The 15,088-nt window shown below is 40.4% G+C and overlaps 1 protein-coding gene across 1 annotated transcript in view; it reads left to right on the plus strand.

Annotated features, from left to right (window-relative positions):
- Positions 1-15,088, plus strand: part of adarb1b (adenosine deaminase RNA specific B1b) — a 100,043-nt gene that overhangs the window by 20,127 nt on the left and 64,828 nt on the right. Inside the window, exon 2 of the mRNA XM_086090986.1 lies at positions 10,533-10,579. The gene's annotated coding sequence lies outside the window, so the exon portion shown is untranslated. The remainder of the gene's footprint in view (positions 1-10,532; positions 10,580-15,088) is intronic.

The raw sequence follows: 15,088 nt of genomic DNA on the forward strand, positions 1-15,088 counted from the left end.
CATTATTTAAAAAAAAAAAAAAAAAAGACGTTCCTTTTTAATCCGATAGATCCTGTTTCAATTGAATTTACACTGGATATGGTGTCACTCTGTCCTGCCATTTTTGCAGTTACTCCAATTGCCTCAAGGACATACTTCATTGTTTGTCCATGTGTCACAAGTGATATCTCATACATGCCTCAGTGGACTCTGAAAGCACTTGAACGAATGATGCATTTAGCATCGCATGGTAGAATTTTCAGCCATAATAATGTGACGGCTTTAAACATTTATACATTGTATACATTGTGTGCGCTCTTTCTCACTCATTTGCTATAGCTGTGGAAAAGTAGATTCTCCTTAGTTGTCAGGCATCAAGGATTTCCGACACTGGGGGATGCAAAATTTGGGGATAGCGAATCTAAGAATAAATGTTGCTGGTGATGGTTGAGCCTTTCTGATTTTTGGGGTAATTTTTGGGATTGCTGCAATACAGTAATTCTTTCTCACCAGACTATTAACTGCCGTGTTTGTTGGTCAATTGGAATCCAACCGTTTACTGCTACTGACTAATATCTTTGTCAAGTATGTTTTTTAACGTGCGGGTGTAGAAGGCGTCCTGCCCTGCTTGTCTGTGAAATACAAGCTTCTGCATAGTAATAATGACAAACGGATGTGAATAGATGGCACAATTGAACAGGGTATTAGTAGAGGAGTTTTTGGTCAGAAGCAGTAGTTTTGGATAGAACTACCCCATGTTGTCTTGCTGATCCCTGAAGAATGGAAAAAGCTCGAAACAACTTTGTGATGGAAGGAAGAGTCTAGTCTTTGTTTTGGTGGGTTTGATTCATATATCGTGACAGAACACAATATATTGTGGCTCTTGGAAGATCAGTCAAGACTCAAAATGCTCAGAAATGGCTGGCAAGATGGGGAACTCCCCTTTGAAAGTGGCTTGCAGTGAATGAGTTAAAAGGCCCGAGGTCAAATGTAATTGCGTGACCTCGTCTCAATGGACATGGCTCTATATCGAGGGGTTCGCGTAGACATATTTCGTATGAACTATGGGTAACATTTTCCCTTTAAACTACAGAATAATCCACACTGTTTTCTGAATGACCTGGTCTCCCATTCATTGTGAAGAGATGTCTGAGTGGAGCACAGCACTTTACAATAATCTTCTCTTAGCAGCTGGCAACTCTAATATCATGCTGCAAATTAAACGCAAACACGAATACACGCACACTTATGTTGAGTGAACAAGGGACGCTTTCTCTGCTTTGTGAATGAATATCTCCGGCTGAATGGTTAAGTGTGTCTCTGTCTCTGTGAGGTCGACAGCCCAGGGAGGATTAGGCGGAACAACATCAAGGGAAGAAAGAGGAAGAAAAAGGCTGTTGGCTCAGGAAAACCCGTTGTGCAGCGGTTGCTGTAAGGAAATGACTTGTAAAGATAATTCAGCCAATGGCCGTGCGAAATATCTTCAGGCGTGAATCACTCAATTAAATCGAAATAATTCAGATTTGCACATCCGTTGTGAATGTATAATTATTTTTTTTTGCTGTTAGATCATTTTTCCACTGCTCCCATCTTGATCCCCTCTGACAGTGCACATCTATTTTAGTAGACGTGTTTCTACATTATTCATTACAAGGCAGTGCCGTTGGCGCACCCAGTGGGTGACCAACATGCACAGGTTATAATCTTACCTACTCGCGTTTTCCCTTTATCTGTCAGTTTACCGAAAGCAAATGGATCTGTTGTTGGCCGTTGTAGCCCCTGTGAAACACAAACAGAAGAACAATAGCACTCTGCAGTATTGTACTACACAAAAACATACAGTAAGAAATACAGCCCGATCGATTCATCGGCTGGGGGCATATCTGAGCTCCTTTAGAATCAGCAAACAAATCAGAGGATTTTTGACACTTTTTCTCTCTGTTGTTAAGTTAAACTTACACTAAAAGACAAAAGTATTCTGAAACAGCAGAGGTGTGCCAAAAAAATCGATTCTCATAAGAATCGCGATTCTCATTTAGTACGATCCAGAATCGACTTTAAATGTCCCAAAATTGATTTTATTTAAATTATTTTATACTGCCTTGCACCTGTTTGTGTGTGCCTTTATTGGGAGCGCTGTTCATGTTGTACACAATTTGGCCACTTAAGGGTAGTGTGGTTTCGCACGTTTTGATAAACTGTTAAGTTGTAGCCACATTAGAAAGTAGAAGGAAAAAGTCACTATCAAGTTATGCCAATACAAGTTCTTAAGATGCTTCTCTGTATACATTCCTGAAGCGTTTTGTATGAATAGCTGGTGTTTTGAGTGATATATGTGCCGCGAGTAGCACGCTAATCAGCATTAGCGAGTCAGATTGGAGTAGCAGAAATCATTGTCAATCAAATCATTTTGAATAAAAAATCGTTCTGAATCGAAAACCAATTCTGAATCGAATCGCAGACAAAAATGGGAATAGAATTCATTATATACTATAAACTAACTGGCTTTAATTGGTTATCAGAATTTTATTCTGCCAAATACTGGAATTGTTTCGGGCTTTAAGAAAATCCATATTGGTTATTTCCTAGTCACCACAGCCTTTGGTCAACTCGGCTCCATGCCCATTTACTCCATTACTCAATTCCATATGGTGCTTTGGCATAATGCACCGTATTCTGAAAGAGCACATAAGGAGGATGTGTGGTTTACCCTCATTGCGTCATCTATCAAGACATATGCTTCTTAATTGGAATAACTAGCCACTGCATCACTCAGTTGTACACTCAGAAAAGAGACTAGGGATTACTAATGCATAATTAGTTTATTCTAACAAGAGGTAAAGGATTTGAACCTGACAACTAATGGAATTAACTAACCTAGTACAAGGCAACATTGAGATGGATAAAAACAGATGGATTTTCTGCCTAATTCATATTCCACATATGCAATATTGATCAGAATACTGTGTTTCTAATTAAACAAGAAAAAGAAAAAAGAGAGCAATGATGATGACATTACCGAATGAACAATACTGAGCTCTTCAAAAAAGAAAAAAAAAAGAGAGAGAAAAAAAAAGAATACTGTGTTTAGTCTAGTGGGGCCACAAAGAACATTATTGTGAAGACATTTTTTGACTTGACTTCCCCTGTGAACAGTGAATCAGCAACTCCTTCTGGCACAGTTGGGTTAAGCTACAGTATGTTGTTTTCTCCAAATTTAGCTGAAAAGTAGGCCGTATTTGACAATACCAAATGAGGCGGGCTCGCGCATGCCGCGGTGATGCAATCAGCTCTCAAATGTAGCTTTCCAAGGATGAACCTCCATCAACCCGCCGTTTGTTCATTGATCTTTCTACTCATTGTTCAAATGAATTAATTCATTGATTTATTCATTCATTCAATAATGATGCGTAAAAGACTGATAACATCCTTATGCTGCAATTGAGTTCATTGTGCGTCGTTTGTAACATTGAAACTCTGATACGGGGGCCGTCATAAACCGTGGACCCCCTGTAGTCGTATTAGTTCGACATTGTTTTAAAGCATTATGCAAGCGTTATTAGTTACACGCTACTGCACAGCGCTCACTAACTGTCCCCTCATGGCTTACACTTCTGTTGTCTTCCTCTGCCCTGTCTGTAATACAAAAAATAATAAAATGATAATAAGAAAACTTTCAATATTAATTATTTTTAACCTGTGATTTTCAAAAGAGAATTTTTGGTCTTTCCATACATGTTCTATGTCTTCAAATTTTAAGTTTCTGGTGTAAAAATGTCAGTTCCCAAGCTGCTTACTGTATCGAAATTTCCCTCCTGGCCATAAACAACTCCCGCGGCGGTCTGAGGACAGCGAGATCCGCTAAATGTTTGACTGACTGTTGTGCCAGTAATGTTGTGGCTGAAATAGCATGGGTTGGGTTATGAACACGGTTTTTATTGTGATTTATTTCCGTCGCCGTTGTACAAATCATCAGACCATCTGCCTGTGGCAGCAGAGGCCAAGACCAACCACTTAGTGCTTGGCAGTTTAAACAGGGTGCCATGATTCAAACGTGTGTGAACAGGAAATCGTCTTTGTTCCTGGTTAACAGGAAGGTTAGAACTCTTGGAATGCAAATTGAAATGCGGTCGATCTGTTTTGTATTGAATTCAACCCTATTGTTTATATCTTGGTACCAGTGCAGGAAGAGCGAGTGCTAAGTAAACCCTCCAGGTTACAAAGGATGTTGGCTAATTGAAGCCAACTGCTGTGTTTTATAAAATGTTAAACCTGAACACATTTTGGTTTCTAACCTATAAAATGTAATAGTTAAATTGAAGCTCTGTTTACATGAACACATTCACCGCCGTGCTCCTTTATATCCGTCAACTGGAATCCAACCGGTTCGCGCCACGGCTTATTCATCAAATACATTATTCGAAGGGTAGGCACGGGAGAGCACCTTGGCCAAGCTCATTTGTAAGCCACTTGACAAACAGACCCCTGTCGTTTGCACAGTTGTATGATTTGTATTTGACCATTATTGTCATAATCCTGTCCGATTATCCTGTGGCGCGCCAATTTATTATTATTATTTACAGGTCTTGTGTTGGACCTCCCGAGATTGTTAAATGGTACCATATGTTGTTTATTTGCTTATTTTGTTGTTGTCTATGCCCTTTCATAAATGCATACAGTGTGTAGCCCAAGGTGACCGAGCTGATTCGCAATTTATGTGATGGGAGCAATCAAATGCCAATGACCTCTTAATGTAGCCGCTCTGTTTCCTTCTCTGAGTGCTTGTGACTCATAATCTATACTGTGTACTAAAGCCGGAGGGTTAATCAAGGCTCAACATCAATGTTGGTTTTCCGCATGTCCTGCTGTGCACAAATGGGTCAGAAATCAACTTGCGTCGACAATTATGCTTCAGAAAGTCAGATTGCTGATTTTGAAGTACACACAAAGATTTAGAACAATTAATTTTCTAAGTGAGACACTTCACTCATGGGGGGTGCGATGTCTTAAGTGACTCGATTGACTAGCCTGATATGACATTTGACTTGCAGGCAAGCCTATCGTTGAACCCCACTGGATGGCATGTCTCTATGTATATATGTACATTCTTTACAGCTACACTCCTGTCACATTCAATTATATTATTTAGCCATGAACATGTGATGAAGGGAATTATTTATGTCATTGCTTCCCCTTTGGCAACTAACAATTAACCATTGGGTTATCTTTTAAATTACCATGCACCTCTAGGGGTTATTCTATGTGCTTTTCAAGAACCAATGAGGTGTTATTACTATTGTGACAGTTGTTTGATTGGTTTCGTCTTAGTGGCCTCGGTTAGTGATAGAATGCAGCGTGTTCAGACTAATGTACACATTCAGGTTAGGTCGCCGACATAGGAACAGAAATCAGTCGTAAAAGTACTTCTTCTATGCTGTGCGTCGATTTTCACCAGTAAATGACCCCGTCTTTATGTTGTAGTTATTTCATTTCAACTTCATTGCTGCTGCATTTTCTTTCGTGCTTACAGCCCAACTGAAACTGAATCCTGTGCGGCTCTCACCGGAGGATTGGCTGACATGCTTCTTTTTGCTACGAGGTGCTGCGCAAAGCTGTCAACAGAGGCATAACCCATTTACTTGGTCTGGAATTTTGTTTTTTTTGAAGCCGGATTTCAATTTCACTCTGCCGTGGCAGAGCAAGTTTTGATTGTGTTGCCTTCATTTCACAATTTGACTTGAGCGTGGTTTTGATCAACTGTCTTGTTAATTCTATTCAAAAGATTGAAGGCTGTTATATTTCCAAGTCAAATTTACAAGCTTCAACTATCGTTAGGTGCCTAGCTGCGTTCATGTTGGCAAGGGTGCTAATTCCTTAAAGATACCTTGGGAGTGAGAGTGAGTCATTTCCTTCCCCTTCTGCTGCTTCCCCACTATGTGACTCTCATTCTAATCCCTGACTTCTTTTCCTTTTTCTTTTTTTTCCCCAGAAGCAAACGCTTTTTGGAAGCAAACAACTCCCATAGCCATCAGCTGTGGTGCCATCTGCCTAATTTCTCCGTCTTATGCTGGAATCTATCACAAGAGCATCATTTGACCTATTGGCCGCACCTGCTTCTGCTTCATAGTTGTTCATTCAACATTCTTGTCTTGAGACATTATCGGCGATTGCTGATGAAGTGCACAATTAGCTGTACGGGTTAAAATGCTGCGGTACGTTTGACAAATCGAAGAAGATGAATGAATGAAACGACCCTTGTTTGTCTGCTAACACTGTCATTAATCGGCTGCTTTTTGCTCTCCCTGGACAACACACCTGATATCTCAATATCATTTATTGTTTCAAGAAGGTCACAGGAGACAGGGGCGGGTGTTCGATATCTGCTGTAGCCAGCGTGCAATGAGATACCATAAACACCGCAGACAATATTGATCTATTTGAAATACCTCGGAAAAACCTGGATGCTTATCCAACGCATCTGCATGTTATTCGTCTTACTAAATGTTGCTTATCTTGGACACTCATCTTGCAGTAATCTGTCAGTGACACATCCTGACTGTGGAGGTCTTGGAATACTTTTGTGCACAGGCCTGTGTTGGTTTAACTTTTTATTTCAATGTAAATCCTGTCGTAACCAAGGGGGCCTCTGTTGCGATTGCTGCTATTGTCACGGTCATTGTTGATTGGAATTTCAATTCAAAGATATCAAGGCGCACAACCATTTACACGAAGAACCTTCATTGAGTTATGTAAATCAGACAGAGGGGAGACACACCAGTATTTAATAAATCAACGTTTCTGCATTTGATGTATGAAACACATTTTTGCTGTGGCGTTGCGTGCTGGCAAGTAGATCTTAGACCTTTCTTTGTCTGGTCTTTGATGGACCTGAACCAGAGTGAACCCTGGTCATCTTATGAATATGATCAACTGCGGAGACAAATAACGAGCTAAAGAGCACGTCGTAGCCCTGGCGTTACTTCACAGAGCAGAGAAGTAGCCACATATTTTCTGTGAAATAAGTGCTTTCACTGTGGTACTTCGTTGGATAGAAACATTCAATTGTTTATTTCCTTTTATGTTTACTAATGTGCTTATTGAACACGCTCAGTGGATGAAAGTTTTGTTATAAATACCGCGAAACGTCATATTTTTGCTCACGGTTTTCATAACGTCAGAATGTGAATCCTCTTTAGCGTGCCATTACCGCATCTCACTCCAGGAATGAGTAATCAATTTACTCTCAATCGAACGTTACAGCAAAGTAACGATTAGATGAGGCATGGGTTGTTGATTAGTCATGCCGGGAGAGTAAGGCACAAGGATGATGTCATAGAAATGGGATGGCTCCCCCACACCTCAAAATACAGTAACAATTGATAGAGGGTTATATTGCACATTAGATGTTTTGACACTGTATCACATGACGATTTATATCATGATATCATTCAGCTTTACACTGAAACAAGCCCTGATCATTAATTAGCTATCTCGTGCTGGTACAGGTAGGATGTGGTGCGCCACTACTTTTCTTCTTATCCTGATGCACCCATCAATCTGGAACTGGGCAAATCTCGACTTGTCAGAACACATGGCCTTTTCCCATCGCTCCAAACTCCCAATCTCTGCTCCCTAACAATTGGCGCTCTCTCCGTCCCAGTTAGCCTCAAATAACAAGTGTTTTTCCTCAAGGCTACACAGCTGCCACCGATTGTGCTGTGCCTCTTGCTTTCACTATTAAACACAGCAATGAGTTTACAGCTAATCTGTTATTGTTTAATTCAATGTCCTTGAGACTCTTTTTATAGGAAGATACTAGTTCACTGCCATCCTAACGGGCTTTTGTTTAATAATAATATTTTAAAAAAAGTTCCAACCTCGAGTATCCCCTCTAGTTGAATGTCAGATGTCCAAGTGAACTTTTCTGACTCTCTGACAACATTAATTGCCTAATATTGAAGACTTAAATTAGCTCTGGGTACTACTTTCCATTAACATAAGGTGGCCCTTATAAGCTGTTCTTTCTTCACTGTTTCGGTCTACAGTTTCAGAAGCTGTCTAAGCTCATTAAGGAATCGGCAACCTTTGCCACCTCACTGAACATCACTCACCGTTTGTCATGATTGACACCTGTTTTAGTTTGGTTTTCGAGAGCGCAACTGCAATATTATTTTCTAAAGCTGCGGCCTTTGTCCCAAAAAACAACCGAATCGGTCAGACATGTTCGGTAATAATAATTGCAGTTGCTGGAACATTTGCAACAGACTTACCATTTCAGTAATAATGACTGTCAAGATAAATCACATAATGCAAATTCCTTGCTACCGCTCAGAGGCGTTTCAGGGCTAGGTCAGGTCATCACACTCCATTTCTGCAAATTTGTGCTCTCTAATGCAATATTATAATGTGATTCCACTTCTGTGGCAAGGCAGGAGCAGACGTCGCACAATCCCCAAAGCAAATCGCGGAGGTTGTTGAAAGTTGTTAGACTCAAATTGACTAATCCGCCACTGCTAAAAAAGCTGCAGTATTCATTCACCAGTGTATCCTTCTCGGTTATATTGCATCCTCCTCACTAAACACTTGCTAAATTCCCTTGCAGACGACTCTCTCATCTAAGCTTGGGTTTCAGTGTTGCGGTGATCTACTTTTAGCTCATAGCCAGCTACAAACTGAAATTAAAAGAATATTAACAAGGCAGATGCGTAGTGTGTCAAGGACATTCCTTTAAGGCTTTAAACTGCAGCAGCTTCACTTTAGCAATGCACCAAGTAGGCCTTTTCACACTTGTGAGTGAACTGTATAGCCAATTACAGATTATTGGAAAATGTTTCGCGACAGTCGCGTTTATAATTTAGTGAAGTAGAAATTGTAACTGCCTGATTAATTAAGTTTGACTGCAGTGTAATGCCCTCAAAGTAATAAAAGTAGGAATTTAATTCAGGGCTAAAGCAGTGGCTGACATGCCGAGTGTTGGGGAAAGTTCTTCCAAAATGTAATAAGTCAAGTATTAACTAATTCGTTGCCGTATACGTTTATATTCGTCAGATGGAGTGCAGCCATTTACTGCCACAGATGTATTTTTTCGTCAAGTCTATTTTTTAACAGGTCTCGCCCAGCTTGTCTGGGAAATTCAAGCTTGTAAACTACTGTCATGACTAATCTACCCCTGTAGATGGCAGTGTTATATCACACTGGATTTGAGATGCGCACTACTTCAAGATGTTATGAGTGCAACTTCCCGATCAGTCATACGTGTTCCTTTTGTCTTTTTCTGTCTCGTCACTGATGTGAAACTGAGCGCAAATTGTAGTTTTTATCTGATAGTTGAGTGCTTTTTCCTTGCAATATCCTCTATTTTGACCCGTACTTCCGGAAAGAAACACTCTGGGACTACTTGGACTACTTTGTTTAGAATTTAAAATTGAGTAGTCTGTGTATGCGTTATCATGTTGCATGGGAAATAATATGTAAACTGGAGGTGAACTTTAAGAGAGACTCCATATACTGGCCTAGAGTGGTGTACAGCACCTCTGTGGATATCATGAATACACATGAAGACACTGGCGACAGGTAGCGAGGAAGACAGAATGTCTTTTTTCCACCGACTTGCACATATGGCCGGGTTGATGGTGTTAGACTCTGACATCTTTTTTTTGTACAAGTCACCCAACCGCTAGACATCCGTCAAAAATGTAAATTGCATCATTAAATATGTTTTATGATGTTGTGAATACAGGTGGCTCTCAAGCTGGGGTCCCTGGAGCCTCGCGGTTCCGCGAGCCAAAACTTGGGGGTCCGCAAAAATAATTTGCAATTAATTATACTGCTCCCGATTTTAGTTTTGGGCCAATTAAGGCTTTAACACGAATGTGCCGTATCATAACATCAATGTGACTTCCCTGCCTGAAGGTTTTTTTTTTTTCATCAAGAAAGTTTAGTTTTTTTTTCTTTCTCGAGGCTCTAGTATGTCCTACTGTTTTACAGAATGAGGGCATCTTTTATGAAAAAATAGAGTAATCAAAATAATAAACATATTCAAATTGATTTGCTAAAATGTGATTTCCGTCACAAGGACCATTTGGTTTCAGAGCAAAACAAAACTACTCAGTCTCTCAGATGTGATTGGACGGTGGACTCGTCGTTTACTGCACATCTGTCTGTACTATAAAGCTGCGCTGTTGGGCGCTGCTGCAGTTGATGCTAGCATACTGTAGGAAGAAGCTACCCGTGGCAGGGGCAGCAGGTTGGTCAGCACTTATGCGATGGAGATCCAAGGAGACTTGATGACAGCCCGTGCTGGTTCTAGGCTTTGTTCTGCTTTGGTCATTTTTGCAAACTCTCTAAAAATGTCAACCCCTGTTAAGCCGCTTTATGGTAAATCCATGTTTCAGCATTGCAAACAGTCCAGTGTACTGAACTGGCTGTGAATAATGAGCTAGATTTGAGCTATTTTAAGCAATACGTTAAAATGGAGTTAATTTATTGAATGAATCCTTATTTTAGTCACTGTTCTTTGTACAATGATCTTCTCTTTTTTCTTTTTTTTACAGATTGATTTCAAGGCATTGGAAAATCAAACTGCCATCTCATTGGAAAGGTGAGTTAAGAGTGGCCATGTCGCTGATTTCATTTTTATTCCGCGCTTACACAATATGACTTACAAATGAAGCACAGGGATGATAATGAGCAGTTGAAATAATTTACGCGACGACTTGAGATATCTTTGGGACTGTTGCCATGTATGAGAGGACAGAAAAGACTAATGAGTAGCAAAACAAAATCTGTAAAACTGGGGCACGCAGCAGGGTTTGTTTGTAGTTTTGTTGCAGATATATTATACATCTTTATCTCCCCGTGGAGGCAGAACACCACGTTGCTGGATGTCGTTAATCACCAGAATCTAGCCGAAAAGCAGTCAGTATTGCTTTTAGCAGAGAATTTATTCTCCTTAGTTAAGTGGTCTTACACTCACCAAGGGTTAGTGATATTATCCAGGTGAGAATGGGTTACATACATAAACACAAATAATTGGGGCAAATTTGAGCATTTTTCCTATCGTATGGTCAGAGTCAACAAAGGCCTGACTATTGGATGCCGCTAAAAGATTCTGACTCGTGGGTTCCACAGGTGTTCTGACTCACAGAATTTACACTAGAAAGATTCCACTACCGACATATAAGACCTGTTCTCCTTGTCTGTCACGTTTTAAAAATCAGTGAAGATGTTGTAAATCACAAAACGCTGATGCATGGTCTTCTGATAGCCAAGCATCAATGACATTTTTATTCAATATGCCCTTTATTTTGTCCACTTCAAGGGGTATGCTTCATGTCTCTGCTTTATCATGGTTATTTTTAGGAAGGCTCAGATATCAGGGGAGCCCGGCCGGGTTCCTTTTATTCCTCCATGCTTTCTTGTCACTCTTTGCTTTGTTGCTCCCCAAACTCCCAAACGCGTCACTCATGGATAATTATGCACCGTGGGAATCCATTTATCCACTTAAGAGCATGTCGCCACGTCACCAGTCTTTTCTCACTCTTGTGACTCATTTACTTAATTATTTGAGAAAGCCATTCGAGGACTATTTAAGTGGCCACCCACCACATATGTTTTACACACGAGGACCGAAAAAACCCCACTTTTACAATGTGCTGCTCGGCAACGGCTTTCAACGAGTGTGGATAAAATAATGCCGACGTCGTAATAATGTCATCAAGAGGCTTTCAACGTTGGGTTAAGATGCAAAGTGCATATGTCAAGTCGGAACCAGAATGTCTCTGTGTGGCTAGCTGTAGCATAGCGCAGCACCCCCAAGGCGACTGATGCTGAAGTCCATCTGACTGTTTTGATTACTGTTCCCCTCCAATCCTAGCTGTGGCAGTAATGCGCATCGCAAAGTTGCTGGCCAGCTGCCCACTGCAGTGCCATCTGCGTCATGCATTCTGTATGAGAGGTAACCCAAACCAGATTATAGTTCACGCCTGAGCAGCCGGCAGTGTGAGGGCCCTCGAGGAAGCAATCGCTGTGTTTATTGTTTTGAATTGCCTTTGGTGGGCTTGAACATTCCAGACAACACACCATTTCCCGGTAACCTGGTGAAATGCATGCATGTGATGGGTTGTAAACGTGAACCCCATAAACTCACTCAGAAGAAATTTTAGGACCAGACACCAGTTCGAGTAGTCAAAACAAAATTGGACGGTTCTTTTTGAGGAATATATGGTACACCCCACTTATTATGGTTCAACGTGTTAAGTGTTTGCTTTTGATTGTTATGGAAAAAAACAGGATCCTTGTTAATCTGGCTTTGTTGGAGTGGTGAATACCTGTTTATGTAATTGAGATAATTGTGACGTGCAACATTAAGTGGAAGGTATACTCATTGTTTGATTTCGGATCTGTGAAGCCAAATAAAAAGAGAATTAAAGAAAAAAAAAACGGACATATCTATAATAACAGTTCCACATTCCATTCACATTATCAACATGCAGTGTTTATATTTACAGAATTTGTATGTTGTTTCTCACTCTGCACCCACACGCCGGTTCCCTTGGCGGCCTTCTTATCTGCGCTATCTGCACGGCAAGTTCCTCAGTTCCATCCACTCGTCCAGCCCCATCCGTCCCTGTGGCCAGACAGGACGCAGATGGGATCCAGTATCAAAGCCCGCGTTTGTTTTGGAAACCTGGCTGTGGGAGTGGTGGCCAGATGCAAAAACAATGTCGTCATTCAGGCGAAGCCACGTTCGAACCTGCTGTCACTGGCGCTGAAGATTCATTCCCAGCAGAGTTATTCTGCTGACTGTTTCCATGACATCTGTGTTAGACTGCGCAAACTGCAGATAGAACCTGGAGGGGCGATTAGAGGACGCATCGCTACAATAGCAAAGCTGCATTAAGCACTAGATCTCTTTTAATCACCGTTTGTAATGCTTCTTGAATAAACAACCTAGGGTTGTGTTCACCATCGTAATAAAAATAATTGCATGGCAGAGTGATTTTGGAATGTGCAAGTCACAGTGTACATGGTGGTAAGATTTTACCACCCAGAGAGCACAAAGATTTGGATGGTCGTGAAAAATGGTGCTTTTAAAATTTCCGATACTGTGATTGGGCCAAATTTGAGCATGTTTCCTCCGTTGCAATCAGTCAGCAAAGGCCGGGATTGTCAAATGTGCTCGGAAAATGACCAGGGTCAGCGATCATAAATTTTCAGTGCCTAGTTTATTGCATTTCTTCTTCCAACTATTACACTTTCTTCTTTTTTGTATTCTCCATCATTTTGGATGCTCTGTGACACCATGCTGCTCCTCACAGGTCTGTTTTGGTACTACTTGCTTGGTGAGTTGCGTGTGAGAGTGCCGAGTTGGCTCAGGTGCGTGAGTCTGTCGTATTAATTAGTCTTTGTGGAAAAACGAACAGGGAAGCTTCAAGGCAGAGCTTTTGCTTTGAATTTGCAAGTATTACAGTTATTTGACTAATAGTTTTGCTCCTATACCACATATAGTAAGAACAATGCAACACAATTGTGTTCACATTTAAAATAATAATAAATTGTTACGATATTAAAAACTGGTATTTGTGTACTCCAGTCCACAGCATGTTTAGTTCAAGTAACTGATTTTTTCTCACAACATCCACTAGGTGAGGAAAAGAGTCAACTGAATTGCAAATGTTGGCAGAAAAGACACAATGCAGTTCCTTTAAAATACTGTTTTTGTTTTTTACAGCCATTATTCTTGTAAGCAAATGCAACTGCACTGTTTTTAAGGGACAGCTAACAAGCATTCATAAGATGTTTAGGGGCTCGTGGACATCTTTTTTTCTTGCCCATACATGCATTTTGTCCTACTAATGAAATAACAGACTGAATTAAATTAGATTGTTACGGTCTAAATGAATTTTCACCACCGTCGCCACCATTACTGAACCCCCACCCCTTCCAACCCAGATCAACAGAAAGGTTGTGATTTGATCTCTTTCACCTTGATCAGATTACACATTGGAATTAGTATAATTACAACCATTGGTGATTAATGGGCAGGCTATAATTAGGCCTCTGGAGGTTGAGTATGTGTTCGTGTGTGCGTGCATGATAGAGAGGGTTTAAAAAACAAAAAATTCAGAATCAAGATGTGGTTGCTTTAGTGGATGAAGGCATGATTTTTCACAGAAAAAGATGAAATATAGTTGAGTCAACCCAACACACATTTAACACTTGCCTTTGCCCTAAACTTCACAATCGAAGATTTGAATCAAACATTCTACAGATCATCCCACAGATTAATCGTGTAATTGGACAATAATTTTGGGTCACCATCCTCACATTCTACACTGTAGTATATGTGACTTTGAGTGTTTGTGGCTTTAAAAAGGCGGGGCATAGTCTGGTAAGTGACGTGTGCGTCAGTGATTGAGACTGTAGTTGATTAGCCAGTCTGCACCCTGAGTGTCTGGTAGCCATAGCGGTCCATGTATAAATTATTATTATTGTTATTATTATTATTGTTATTATTAGGTGTTTCTTTCATTATTTTCTGATCTCTGCAAAGGTTTGAGGCAGAGATTTTGCTTTGACTTTGCAGTGGTACAGTTGTTTATTTATATATTAATTTTCCACCACATAGTTTCACTTTTGGCATCTGGTTTGTTTGTTTAATGTTTGTTAATTGTGACACAACATCCTTGTTTTCATTCCTGCATGGCAACTTCCCTGTGGAAATCATACAAACACACGCATACATTTTAGAGACCCTCGACAATTACGGCAAACATGATTTTTGCCAATTGCATTTTCATGAGAACTCTATCCCATTTGTATAATTGTTGCGTCTCTGACCTGGTGTGAAATGTAAGCATGCTCTCATTTTATGCGACGCTCCATAACCTAATCCGAATTGTTGAGTGAAACCAGGCTAATCATGTGCCACTTGTGCACTCCTGGAAAGCATATCCACATCCCACATGATGTTACATTCAAATATTGTGGTTAGTAGTGAGTACGCCCAAGAGTCGGAGGACCAGGGTGATAAGACACTGAACTGTAGGCGTTTCAAATATTAATAGCAATTCACTGTATGTTAGTCATTGTGTATGCATGAGCTCTT

This window comes from Leptonotus elevatus, chromosome 12 (assembly GCF_054856555.1).
Source record: "Leptonotus elevatus isolate MCC_2025b chromosome 12, RoL_Lele_1.0, whole genome shotgun sequence".
NCBI lineage: Eukaryota > Metazoa > Chordata > Actinopteri > Syngnathiformes > Syngnathidae > Leptonotus > Leptonotus elevatus.